The sequence below is a fragment of the Octopus bimaculoides genome, chromosome 13 (genome assembly GCF_046866305.1).
Source record: "Octopus bimaculoides isolate indiv1 chromosome 13, ASM4686630v1, whole genome shotgun sequence".
NCBI lineage: Eukaryota > Metazoa > Mollusca > Cephalopoda > Octopoda > Octopodidae > Octopus > Octopus bimaculoides.
The window spans coordinates 65,066,885-65,081,884 of NC_142940.1; positions in this window are offsets into that span (position 1 = coordinate 65,066,885).

Genomic DNA, 15,000 nt, shown 5'->3' on the forward strand with positions numbered 1-15,000 from the left:
GTGATGTTCAGTATGAGAAAATAAACAGGAGAAATAGAATTCTGTGAGAGCTCTATGACAATTTTCTCAGAAACTGAACTGTTGGCCATTAACTATCATAGTCTGATGTTCGACAGACGTCAAGACAAAACACAAATTTAAAAACAAACTCAGGCTCTTTGTTTCCGTTTAATGAACAATGGAAAATGGTAGAGACGTTTATGTATTTCTTAAAGGCGTTGAATTAAATTTTCGGTTTAGTGGTTATATTTCTTTTGTGATATGGATTTTATAACCTCCAAAACAATATTGATTTACTTTCGCACTGATACAATTTATTTAGTGTAAACTTCAGCCATATTATATGATAATTCCTTTCCCGTTTAGAATAATTTTTAAAGAAAAATCAAATAGCCAACAGTACTGGATGAGTACTTTGATTTCCCCGGCCCAGAAAGGATGAACGGCAAAGATGACCTTTGAAGAATTTACAAAATGCTGCAATCTAAACATGACAACATCTTGTTTGAGGTTCTTACGATTTTGCATATCAATACCATTATTTCATTGAGATTTACTACTTCAACAGGTGAATCGTCAGCAAGGTAAGTGCTATATTAGTCGGCAATACGTATTATTTTGTCTAACAAGTACTAAGCAAATGCATGAAAATATTTTGTCGAACGCTCTGCACATTCAGCCGCCAAAACGTCTCTAACCAAGAAGATATTAGTTTCTCAGATTAGCACAAGAGCACAGGTTTTCGAGGAAGGCTATAGATGTTCAGCGGATTCCCGGTGCTTCACAGTTACATTCTGTTACCGATACAAGGATGAAATATGATAAAGTTGACCCCAGTATCAATGGAACTAGAGACGAATCAAACAAATTGAACTAATCAAACAAATTGAACTAATCAAACAAAGTGAACTAAACCCCTCATATCATGTGTGTGCGCGCGTGTGTAGTTAATCCAGAAAGAAACGAGGGAAAACACGACAAGAAAAAACAACAACGCGATTACGTGGCACACGCAAGGTATTAGCAGATTCTCAGGGAAGGAAAGAAAAGTAGTTTTACGCTTCTTCGAGGAGACGGAGGAAAGTCGAAGGGAAAAGAAAGACAGAGAAAAAAATCGCCAACGATCCACATGAGGTTACATTTATATATATACAGTTTAGTAGTGATCAGCGAGAATTAGTGCTCAACCCCGTATTCGTAGATAAATACCTTCTTTATTCCTGGGTTTTCAACACTAATTTTGGTTTCATATGTTGGGATTCACAATTTTCAAGTTTTCCATTTAAAAATTATTGTAATCTGACTTGATACTCGATTTGGCTATGTGAAATATCATGAAATATCAAACGTTATTAGTGGAAAGGAAAATACGACATACACAAGCAAAGGTAGTCAAATATTCAAGAAGTTTGACAGTTTTATTTTACTTAGATTTGTATTAATCCTGAATGTCATGATGAAATTTCCGAAGTGTATTCACTTGCACTATAGTCAGTTTATGGTGTATATTATTGTATAGTAATTATGGTTTCTTGCTGCGTGCAAAGTGTTTGAAAATATGCATTTGCAGGGCAATGTCAAATTTACATGCGTTTAGCCGATCTGCACCTATGTGAATGAGTCTATATGAGAGATATGTTCTGTGCAATTCTACATATCGCATCGTATGCACATACACATTCATTCTCTGAGATGTGTGTCTATGTTGATAATGTTATTCACTCTCGTTTTAACTGAACCTTTCTGCGTTTTGTATATCACCGAAGACATTATGGGCTGCACCTTTTATGGTTTCAGTAGTGTTTTTTCATGGACATATGGTTGCTATTTGTAGTAGATTAATCAACGATATAATTTTTCTCTTTGGCTCGAGTGAGGTGTTTGCCGAACGTGACTCGGACCTGAAGCAAAGTCTTCTTTTGTGATTTATAGAAACTTAGCATCGAGTAACGCCAGTCATTTAACTGGAGTTATTCATTAAACAGCCATAGAATCTTCAAGTGGTTGTTCGACATAAGACAAAGAGCTACCAGTCCCCTTCCCAGTATCATATTCTATCATTTTTGGTAAAGACACTACATATTACATAATGCAGTTCTATATAGAGCTCCCTGAAATTAAATATCATGAAGACTGGAGTAACTTTTGGTTATAGGTCTTCAAGATCAGGTTTGACCAAAGATTAAATAATAACACCAACAGCAATAATGACAAATGACATATCTAATTAAATTAAGTTATGCTAATTAGACAGATTATGATATAATTAATATCTGATAAAACATTGAAACATTAGTTAACTCGAAATATAACTGGAAATCTGTTCTTGCGTTCTGAATACATAATATAATGGTCTGAGACAAGAAAAATTTAAACAAAAAACTATTGTATCAATGTTTAAATGTGATTCCTGACATTTCACAAAATAGATATTGGTTTCGTTTTATAAATGGAAACGAAATCATGCGTAATTGGTTATTAAATGTCTGGAAGAGACAAATGTCTAAGATAATTCAGAAATATTTCAAATTTCTTTAACTAGGAAGCAGAAAATAGATGATATGCGAATATACACACGCGCATATATATTTTATATCCACACACGTAGAGATATATATGTGTGTGTTTGTGTGTGTTTGTGTGTCTGTGTGTGAGCGCGTGCGCGCGCATGTGTATGTGTGTGCGTGTGAAAGTATATATTGAGATATATTTGTTTCGGTGTGTGTATGCATGTAGATATATAACTACACGTTACAAGAGATTAGATATCTATGTCTATACAAAGATTCAAATGGAGTACGATACTAAGTATAAGTGAGAAACTTTTCAACTCTCTTGCTATCACGTGATTAGCTTAAATAACACAGTGATATATATATATATATATGTGTGTGTGTGTGTGTGTGTGTGTGTGTGTGTGTGTGTGTGCGTGTGTGTGTGTGTGTGTGTGTGTGTTTCTCTGTGTGTGTGTATGCATGTCATGTTTATACATTTGTGTCTATATATGTATTCGAGCATATATATGCATATCTATATGTATATATATATATATATATATATATATATATATATATATACATATAAAAGCACTCACATATATGTTTATATTTGTATAGCAATTGCTTATACTTCCAATGGGAGTCACTCGAGTGACAAAAAAGTTATTCGGATTGCGCAATCATCCATACAGCTTACAATAACGGCCATCAAATTTTAGAATATAAATTTCCTCGATGCATATAATTGATTTGGGACTTGTGAGACATTAAACTATATTTGGTAAGAGATATAGGTCCACTCTTGATACAGGAAACATATAAAAATCACATCATTGTTGTCATCATCAACAATACTGCATTTGTCATCAAGTTATCTTTGGCCTCATTACCACCATCATTATTAACATATTCACCAAATATATCTATACTGGTTTGTGTAGCAAGATCAATAATTCGAATACACTTAATTACGTATTCAGAATCCCTTATCATTATAATCAATATCAGCTCACAGTATCATTAAGCTGATGTGATGTGTAAATGAGAAATAGTATCAGATGTCAAATCTTTGGAGACTCAGCATTTGAAGTAGAACGTTGCTGCTTTTAATCATACCAGCCTAGTGTTTACCATTGACAATGACATTGTCTTTGAACCCATGACGAAAGTTTCTAGCTATTGTCACACATGTTCATGGTTTCGGTAATATTTTTAATGGGAATCTTTTTTAAAGCCATTATCTTATATATTGAAGATGTTACTGTAATTTTTAGAGGGTCGAGTGACTACGAAGTGGAGAGTCAGTGTATGTAGATATATTCAAGTTTATCCTCTACTGACATTTATGATATTGATAATATGAGATATATTTGAAATCCTAAAGACAAAACGCTATCTCAACACAAAATATACAATATAGCTACGCACACAAACATCCGTAGATGTTTCTATATTTTATCACATCTTCTTTGCTCAGCTGATGCTATACTATAATCCTTTATTTTCTTGAAATCAAATATCTGCTTCTCGCTGTAGTCTAACGGAATTCATTGAGCCTAGGATGAAACGCTTGCCGATATTTCTGCGTGTATGTGTGTGTGTGTGTGTGTGTGTGTGTGTGTGTGTGTGTGTGTGTGTGTGTGTGTGTGTGTAAGTGTTCTGAATTCTTCTGTGGTAGACATATTTCGTCACCTGTTTAATATCACCTCTGGTTCTTGGGAACATCTCGGGAATATACATCACCGCCATCACATCTTCGGTTGGCAAACCACTAAATATTCTGCAAATAAATATACGACATTTTTAGAGTGCTGGGATTAAGAGGTATTTCCAAATACGCCTGTTACTAATATATATACATATAAATTAGTATTTGTTGCTGTGTAGTGTAACAACAGCATATTTTCAAGAAACGAACATACAACAATATATTTTGAGAAGTGGTTTCTAAGACACAAACTTTGAGCAATTAAAATATCTCGGTTCTAAACGAATGATGTGTTAACTGTTTCTAAACATTCTTAATGTGGCAACACTTCTAATTTCGCGCTTCTGAAATTCATTATCATTGTTATGAAGTTCAGCGTCTAAGATTCTTCAATGAAATGCAAAAGGTGATCCATTTATCAAGTCATTACTTTATACCAGATCTCAATATTTAGGAGGGGCGTTTTAGTCTATATTATCTACAATAATAATGTAATTAACGGATACATAAAACTTTACATGTCCTAAATTCGAACCAAATTCTGCTGATGTAATGGATGTTTATGGATGATCGGATGTAGATATTGAATTTCGGCCATAAAAGAATTTTTATAAAGGCGTCTCCTAAGTGTCAACTTATTAGTTAATTAATAAATCAATCATGAATACATTTCATATTTAATTCTCACCTTCAAAAGAAAACATTCTATTATTTTGATTCGTTTCAGGCTCCCCTATAATAACATTAACCATCTACATTTCGGTTTGTGTTATAACTTTACATATCCCAATCATTGATTCAATGATCGAAATAATCAAGAGATAAGGGTAATGTTATACATGCCAAGAATTCTGTAGCAAAAATCAACCTCGTAAATATAGAAGAATATTTATACCGGCAGACATTAAAATTGACAGCTCACTATAAAATTATGCATTATGATATTTTATTCAAAACTAGCTTGCCAATGTGCCGAACGAAGAAATATTTTATATCAGGCATTAAATGAGACTAAATAATTTAGGTTGTATTTTAATTGATCAATAAAAGGTGAAATGGGAGTAAAATACAGAAACTAAATTCAGTCGCTACGCAAACTATTGTATGTCATCTACTTTTTTAACACAACGTTATTTAGCGTAATGTGAGGACGGTGAGCTGGTAGGATCGTTATTGTGCTGGGTAAAATGCTTAACAGTATTTGGTCTGTCTTCATATTAGGATTTTGCCGTGGACAGTTTTGCCATTAATCCTTTCGAAGTAGATGATAAAATAAGTACCAGTTGCGTACTGGGAGTGATATAATTGACGTAGCATCTATCCCGAAATTACTGGCCCTGTACCCAAAATGTGAAACCGATATTGCGTGTAATGTTGCTTTGCTTTCACGGAATTAATTCTGCATTTCAAACTTAAACTGCATTTAGGCTGCTTGAGTGGACGCTTGATGAGATCTGAGCCATTGATGTGAAAATCCGGAAAATACTATCAGCACACATAATTTCTACGCAAACAGTGACAAAGATTGTTCAGGCAATTACGAAAGGCCATCAAGACCAAATTCCCAGGAAAAGTGATAAAAGGTGTTTTGTTTGAGCAGGACAATGCTCCAGCATTTCAATGGCTGCTGAGTGCGAGTGCAGCTTTAAACTGTTCGACCAGTCTTCTTACTCTCCTGTTTTGTCTTTATCTGACTATCATCTCTTATCTGACATAAAAAGAAACGCACTTCCTGGGAAGCAGTGTCGTAGTGATAACGAAGTTATATCTGCTGTTGATAACCTTTTCGACCAACGGGATGACAACCTCTTCACCAATGGGATCCAAGCACTGCAACACCGATGTGTACCGCAACAGGAACTATGTTGAAAAGGAAATTTCATTTGGTCGCATTGCATGAGAGTATATTATTCAGCCTACGAACTGTTCGACCGACTGTCGTGCCTATTCTAAAGAGGCTTCGAATTGGCAGAAACGGTAGAGAATCGGATTGAATATTGTATGATAAAGTTTGACACAGTTTATAAACGAATAATATGGAGGCTAGTTTCAGTGTCTTCAAAATGTATCCGCTTTCGTATCACATTTTGATCTAGCTCTAATAAATTATTCATTAAAATGTAATTTGTTATAAATCACATGATAAACAAATAAAGAAAGTTATACGCTTTGATATTGAGTTACGATATCACAGACCTACTTCTATGGAGTCAACCTATATGCCATCTTCTTTCCTGTTTTATGAGAAAATTCTATTTTTAATATTAAAATATTTAAAGAATTTCATTAAGTTCTAGGTATGCAAAGATTCTCTGAAATTTTGGCATCGATACATTGAACGTAAATAAGTCATAATGGTTAAAAAAGAGCTTCCTCTTTTTAACTTACATTTAAAAAGCTCCTGCGAAATGCATAAACTGTGCAGTTGTGTATTGAGAGAAGCAAAGACAGTATTTTTACCTCTTTTCAGGACATCACAGATTGGTGGCAGGAAGAAGGGAAGTTATCTCCTGATGGAACGCTTTTCAGATGCTCGCAACTGAACAGATTCCGCTAAATGCCTCGCCTAACCACTAGGCTGAGAAGTTGAAGAGGATTATAGATGATATCCGTTCCCTAAGAAACCGAACAATCTTTCCGACGTTCTTCCATGCTATTGCTGCCTATTAAATATCGCTCACAATGCCTGAAGTTCACCCGAACTTATACTAAGATATACTTGTCCAACATAGCACACACTGGTGTTAAATTCCATACTGTTTCGTTGCATAGCTTCTTCTTGAGCACGCAGCTATGTCTGCTAAATATGCCCTTCTCCTCCGTCTTTTCTCCGATGTTTACTTGCTTTTTCTAATGATATTTATTTACTACCTGATCAAAACTCTATGCCACGACTTAAGATACCCCAGACAGAACTAAAACACTGTGAAAGAATGAGGATACGAAGAGTCTCTATTCTTCAGACTTAAGCTATTCTCTCTGTCCAAATAGCGGAGCTACAAAATTTTATCATATTATAGTTGTGAATCTGCTGTTCCACTTAGTTTCAATTAAACGAAATTACGAATACTCGTCCACAGTGTTTGTAGCTACGAAATCTCTGAGGATTTGGTTTGCATGAAAGAGTTAATATTTCCCCAGCAATATTTACGATCTTCTAAATTACAAATCTGATGTAACGAAAATAAAATCGCATTATCGAGTAATATTTTATTCTAAATTTAATTGTCAGGTGAATGCCTATGACCTTAACCCTTTTCTTCTTATCTTCTTTTTCACATCTAAGACTTTTCTGAATGTATTTTTGTGGTCAAAGTGAAAAGTGAGCTTCCTTAATGACATTATTAGGAAAATCCGGTTAGAACCAGTACAGATAATACGAGGAAGGATTACTGACCGCAGCCAATAAACTGTCCATGAAATTTCGGGTTCAGTTTTGATAAATTCCATGTTTGAAACGTGACGGATTTATGATTATTTTAGAGACGTTGCTGGATGCAAATCTGAGCAATAAAATTATTTGCCATTGATAATGTGTATTAAGAATTTATTTATTGACTATGAACTACATTTAACATAGAAAGAGTTCTGAAAATTTTCTCCTATATGAAACGTACTAAAATAGGAAGTATTAAATTTCTCCCGTGTTCCATTGTATTTGAAATTGTCCAAAATTACATTGATTGCTTAATCGAACATGTGGGTGCAGTAAAGTACAGGAAATAATAACAAAATGCAGCAAAGAGCAACACCTGGTCTCCATTCTGTCACTATTTGTACTCACTAACAGACTTTCTATTAGCTCTATTCCACCAATGCATTACAATCATCTTTCGTATCCACTTAATAAAATAGATTTTTCAATTGCTACGACTGCGAATGATATTCTAAACTTATCATAACATCCTTTTAGATTTATGTGTTCGTTGACAGTTATCTCTATAACTCTAAACAGCTTTCATAATTATATAGCTGTCAATAGATAGCCGGAAAGCAAAATGGCTACCAGGGTTATGCAATATAATGTATCGTAAGTTCAACTCTACCATAAGTATTTCATTGTACAAGATAAATTATTTAATTTTCCATTGCATTCAATTACGTAGCTGCGGAGAATAAATTCAAAATTATTGTACAAAACACTTCATAGATTTTGCCCGCGAGAATTGGAGTCGTTAGAGAACCTCTCACTGCTTTAGTCTTCAGCTTACTTGGGAGATTATACGCGCACGTATACATATACATATATACATATATATGTACATATGTCTATATGATGGACGTATGAGGGTTCGACAATTTATTACCGAACAACCACACAGATGATTTGTTTATAGCGATCAAATGTTTGTGTAGACATAAGCTCACTCTCTCCATCAAATCGACAATACCTGCACAGATGCAACTGAGTGCCACATGTCAGATGTCGGAATGATCACAGAGCAACGTGAAATGAAGTGCTTTGCTCAATAGCACAACGCAACGCTCAGTCTGCGAATCGAACCCACGATCTCGCAAACGTGAGTGCAATACCCTTACCACTCAGCCATGCACCTTCACATGTATAAATGTATCAAACCCAAACTGTAATATTTAATTCGTTTATTGGCATCATTGCTTCTTTACATAAGAATGTATGAGTGTGTTTGTGTGTGTATGCGTATGCATGTGTGCATGGGCGCGCGTGCGTGTGTGTGTGTCTGAAAGTGTAAGAGTGTCAGAGTTGAAAACACTTTGCATTTTGAATTGCTGCTGGTGCGACTCGAACGTTCGCTCGCTCTAGAAGCCTCACCAATTTTCTTTCCTTGTTGATTCTAGTGAAGTTCTTTCGGTTACAAGTATTCGAAACTGTCTCGTGTTTGTCGATAATTTTCCCTTTTTCTTCTTATCATTCTCTGGGGTTCTAAGAAATAAAGCGCTTAGGCACTGTTCCATCCTTATGTTACTAATCGGGCGCATATATCTATAGATTCGCACGTATACACAATAAATGTAACATAAATTGATCCATACATAGACATACATACGTGCATAAAACTTGGATAATATAGCACAAAACTAATGATTGTAAGTAAAGCATGACACATAAAATACATTATATGATAATGGCACCCATCAAAATGTATTTTAGCATTTTCGTGTGATGTGTTCTGATGCGAGTAGTTCAAGAGATAACTCACTTCTGGCGCTAGCAAATGGAAAAATCTATGAAGATGCAAATAGTGTCGTTCAGCTGTCTGTAGATGGCGCTCTAATGACAATTTAGGATTGTTGCGTGACATTTTTTTCTTGTTTCCTTCTTGTTTCAATTATCAAAGGAGTGGTTCTAAGACATACCAATATGAAGTGTTGTAAAAACATAGGAAACTTTTTCATTTACACACGCACGCACACACACACACACACACATACACACACACACACACACACACACACACACACACGTTTAGGTTGAAGTGCTCACAAAGTCAAACTTCTATAGTTAATGAGACAGAGATATACGTTGTCAGACGCACAGGCACACAAACATACATGCAAAGAAATACAGAAACCTACTCAAATAACATGCTTTCATGCATACTACCTATAAAGGAACCGAACGATTATAAAGAACTCTTCTATTCTTTCATAAATACATTCGAAGACACTATTATTGCAAAGTTAAAACTGAATGACATGCAAACTGTACAGTTGTCATTCTTGTTAGTCAGATGGTGTTACGTATTAATTTATTTGGAAGAACTTACGTTTAAGATCTGTCTTTGGTTGAACGATGGACGGCACGTTGAAGCTAAGTAATTTGTATCTTGTTACATCCAAGTAGCATTAGTTTTTGTTGTTGTTTAATCCAGATAAGTTATTTCCGATTATACATTTGATCAAAGTTGTTCAAGCTATAACCAAACAGTCATTGTTTTTTCTCTCAGGCATAAACCATCTTGAACTCTGTTATCCAATGAAATTTTAGATATCATTTTTTAAAGACAGTAGAATCTGAGTTGAAGGAAAAAATTCCTGCTATTTTTATTAAATCGGTCAACCATGGATAGTCTTTCTCATTGAACTCGAACATACAGATGACAGCATGTGAATGGCAGAATCTATTTTTCTACTGATTAGTATTTACAATTCTGCCGCCAACCAGGTGCTGCGAGTAACATTTAAGCCAATATACTTAAGTGCTATGTAGTATTGTTAGCAACTTTGTTAACTTAATATTACATGGGTATTCATTCTAATCAAATGTCGCAGACATATAAGAAATTTATGTATTCATAAAATACGTAAATTCAATCAATGTCTTCACAGAAGATAAAAAAAAAAGTGGCAATAATTGGAATGGAATAATATAGAATCTAATCTCTGAAACCTAATTTCAAGCAAGTAACATTGCATATTACAACGATATTCGAACCAGAGGTGGTGCACTCATAAATTTATTTTCTTTCTAATAATAAAATAGAGACAAATAAAATGTGAACTACCTTTTATAGAACTCAGAGCAAAAACCAGAAATATCAATTTCAAAATTAAGTGTTATTCCTAGTGGTGGAACGAATGCTATTTCTGTGTAAAAGGTAACTATTTCTAAAGATAAGCAATATTATGTTATGCTACTATTGTGTGTCAAACAATTCGAGCGCTATCATGGCGCTGGACAGCATTAGAGTAACGCTAGCGAAATTATATAATCCCCATAATGCACCACTCTAGGGAAATATATAAGGGTCATGTTTACTGAATATCCTAGATATCACTGAGATATTCAACGTGTCAAAATATAGAAATAAGTTTTAATGTGTATGCGGTAAGTAATATATATGTGTGCGTGTGTGTGTGTGTGTGTGCACATAAATACAACCACGCGCACTCAATGCACTCAAACACATAAGTATACACTTGAAATTTTAGTAGCTGTAGTATATATATTAAATAATCAAGGATAAAATCTTTATAAGATTTTATCAAGTAGCCAGCATGTAATGAACCATATAGATAATCTATCTATCTATCTATACATGACCATGTATATATGTGTTTGTGTGTGTTTGTGTGTATGTGTGTGTATGTGTTTTGTGTGTATGAGAGAGAGAGTGTGAGAGAGAGAGAGAGAGTGAGAGAGAGTGAGAGAGAGAGAGAGAGAGAGAGAGAGAGATAGAGAGAGAGAAATAAAAAGATTTCCAATGATGTTTCTGATGTATTCTCTGCTGGTGAGGAAGGACTGGACACATACGTTGCTTTTACATCTTTTACCATTAGTTAGAATTTTTTTCTCCCGGTAACTGCAGTGAATGTGCCTTTAGAAGTCAAAATATGTCGTAAACATATATTAACTATCCTTAAAGTTTGTTTCTATGAATGTGAGAGTTTAGCACAAAGGTTCATAGCACATTATGAACAATATTGTTATAATTTTTTTTAAATGTCAGTTTCATACTCAAAATCTCGATGCTTTCGGATTATTACCGTATATCACTCCGTTCGTTATGTTTCTTTTATTCGTTTTGCAATATATCATATTATATATATATATATATATATATATATATATATATATATATATATATATATATAAAGGATATGAGGAGTTTTCGTTAAGATGACTTAAATTCACTGGTACAACACTTAAATACCACAGATAAAAGGGCATAATAATAATAAGCAAATATTAAATGAAATAGACATACTATTGACAAGCTAAAAATTTATTTGCATTGTATATAATATAAGTTCAGATAACATAACATAACAATTCTATATTTAAGATATGAGGAATTATATACATTATCTACATTATTTACAATTCACGGATATTTGTCCTCATCTTATTTGTTGTTAACACAACGTTTCGGCTGATATACCCTCCAGCCTTCATCAGGTGTCTTGGGGAAATTTCGAACCTGGGTTCTCATTCCTAAGCTATTCTTGGATGCTGTTATTATTATTATTATTATTGTTCGGGTCACTGCTTGGAATCGAACTCGGAATCTTAACCACTATACTATATGCCCGTGGGCATAACATAAAAAAAATTCTCAAAAAACACATATAAAGCCAACAATTTGTTTCGACTTATATACAGTAGTGAATTTATAAAAAAAATTCCTCTCTATGTATACGAGCGTCTTCGGGTCTTTGATTAAAAAAAAAGAAAAAATACTAAATTCCTTGTAAGGACTACAAACTGCAAAAACAACAAAATTCAAATGTCAGACTTGATAGATGTAAGGAGTTGAGGAAGTTGGAAGAGAGTTTTGTGAACTGAAGAGTTTGTGACAGAAAATAAAAGGAATGACTAGAATTTAATATGTGGGAAAGATTTTTAGATAATAAACTCGCTTGAACTGAAAAACTGTGAACTTGTATTGATTTGCCTTCCCGTTCAGAAAACCCAGGATTGACTAAAACCTTTTTCAATTAAATTTATTAAGTTTGAAATATATAAATTCTATGAAAATTCGCCGGAGCCGTTCGTCTTCTTGAGTCTATTCTTAATCGTTAGTCCGATTTCGAATAACTGCCTAAGCCTTGTGTACATTTAATGGATTCCACACTGTTTCAGTCATTCCGGCCAAGTTTGAAGCATTTTTCCTTTCTTTCTTCAACCAGAATTTAAGACGTTGAAATGGCCATGGGTGATGACCTACTCTCACTAAGTATATTCAACGGCAATACAATATTCAATCAAATACATTAGACGAAATGAAGGTTTGTACCTGGCAAATGACTGTGAAAATCTTCATGTTACTCTGTCTCTCAATGTTTAGAGATTAAGAAAAGTTCTGAAATCCGTTATCGACATGTGTGATTATTATACATTCCGACTAATTTATCACTCAACACAATTACCAGCATGCAAATTAGATTGCATTAATGCAGAATCTTCCGTAATTGCTTCCATCGGAAGGGAGGAACCATGTATATGCATATACGAACACAACATACATTCACTCATACTTATATATGTGTATATGGCTATGTATTTGTGCATGTATACACCATACAAACATATACACATATGTATGTATTTATGTATGAATGTATGAATGTATGAATGTATGAATGTATGTACGTATGTATGTATGAATAGGCAACGAGATCTATTGATCAACAGGTAAATGAAATTCCATTACAATAATTAGGTTGATTCATTAAGATTAAATACAATTATCTTTGGGATTCTGATTGAGCAAATGCTCTTTTGTTTATATTTTAATTCTTATATATTTTTATTTCCTTAATTTAGTTTCTATTTGTATATTTTTCAGATTTTTCTTTCAGTGTGAGACTAATGAAAGGAAACTAATATACCAAAATGATTATGAAATGAATAGTTAAGATTTTCATGATAAAAGGCTCATTCAACTCTAGATGTTTATTGGCTCACGTTTTCGGTTCATTATTTTGGTGGTAGTAAATTAAGACGTGATTTTTAGTGTTCAAATGAATTTATGAAGATTTCTAACAGGTTCTGTATAAAGACTGATTGGATAATATATTTTAAGATATATAAATAAAGGGAAACGGTTGATTTTTAGCTTTTTATTCTCCCTCATTCTGAACTCCTACTGTTAATTACATACAAGTACTAAGGTGACGAGCTGGAGGAGACGGTAGCACAACAGCAGAAATGATCAGCGGTATTTCGTCTGTCTTTATGCTTTGAGTTCAAGTTCCGCCGAGGTCAACTTTGCTTTTCATCATTTCGGTGTCGATAAATTAAATACCATTTGCGTACTGGATTCGATCTAATCGATTGGCACCCGCCCCCAAAAATTTTGGGCCTTGTACCTTGAGTAGAAAAGAATTACATATAAGATATTTTTTCTATAATATTGCACACATCTTCCTTTTCTTCTTCCTTTTTTTCTTCTTTTTCTTTACGGGCGAGACAAAACGGGAATGATAGAAGAGAAGCCTGTGTGTGACGAAACGTGTTGTGTTAATGTGCGCATGCGTGTTGGTGAAAACAAAAACTGACTTGCGTTGTTGGGTATGGGAAACACAGAGTTAAAAATGTTAGACAAAGTGCTAGAAGACAGATTGATTGTTCTCACTGATAACGGGAGGCAGAAGTACAGGCATAATCATTTGACTGCAGGACAAATTTCTTAGTCCTATTTACTTACATCCTGAAACTTATCCGTTCATTGAATATACGCACGTTTCTTATTCTGTAGACTTGTAGCTGTTCTTCAAATTGAAGAGGTCAAAAAGCTTCGACATCTTACAAGTAATCTTCACATAGCCAATACCATACGGCTTTGATGTTCAATTTCGTCCATTTATGCTCCCCTTTAAAGCTTTTTCATAAAGATAAGGAGCGTTACAACCTTTTCGATTCCGTTCTCGTTAAATAATTGATGATAATGTATGGAAATCGATATTAATATCGTTGATGCTGTTGTTTTATTCTTATATATTTCACTACCACCTGCTAATAGCTCTCAATTTATCGATTTAGTTCTGCTTCTAATTGCTCACTATGTGGTATAAATAAGAGATGTGTGTATTGTGGCGGTGGTGGAGGGTGGAGCATAAAGAAGGTGGGAGTAATGGAGGATAGGATGAGGGGGGAAAAGTATATAATACAACAAAGCTGATACAAATAAACTTTGATCCAGCAAATTTAAAAGCAAAAACTTCTGGAGGGGGTTTGTGATGTAGTAGTAGAAATACGGGTGAAATTAGTTGTGAGGGTGAGTTCGGATCTAAAGCAAAATATCATTCGATGAACTGTTGTTTTAGGCATTTGTTTGACAAAGATTACAGATAATGGATTAATTTTTCCGA